Genomic DNA, 315 nt, shown 5'->3' on the forward strand with positions numbered 1-315 from the left:
GGGCCGGGGCCGCGGGGGGGGCATCCTGCCCATCCCGTGTCCGGGATAACCGGAGCTGCTCCGGTCGTGCTTTGGGCACGGATGGTTAACTTCCAGAAGAACACGGCCGTTCAGTGCCAGCTTTCTGCTTGGCAGGCAGGTGCCCCCGAAAACAGCCCCCGGCCCCTGTGAGAACAGGTATCACTGAACAGCGTTTCCTGGCGAGCGTTGTTGCCTCGCTCAGGGACTGAACTGCAGCGATTAAAAGCCGTCACGTTACTAGACGCCCTGCACGGGGGAGCAAAAATGCAGTTAAGAAGCATAAAGCAGCGTCTG

This window comes from Chaetura pelagica, unplaced genomic scaffold, assembly GCF_000747805.2.
Source record: "Chaetura pelagica isolate M959 unplaced genomic scaffold, ChaPel_1.0 scaffold652, whole genome shotgun sequence".
Lineage (NCBI taxonomy): Eukaryota > Metazoa > Chordata > Aves > Apodiformes > Apodidae > Chaetura > Chaetura pelagica.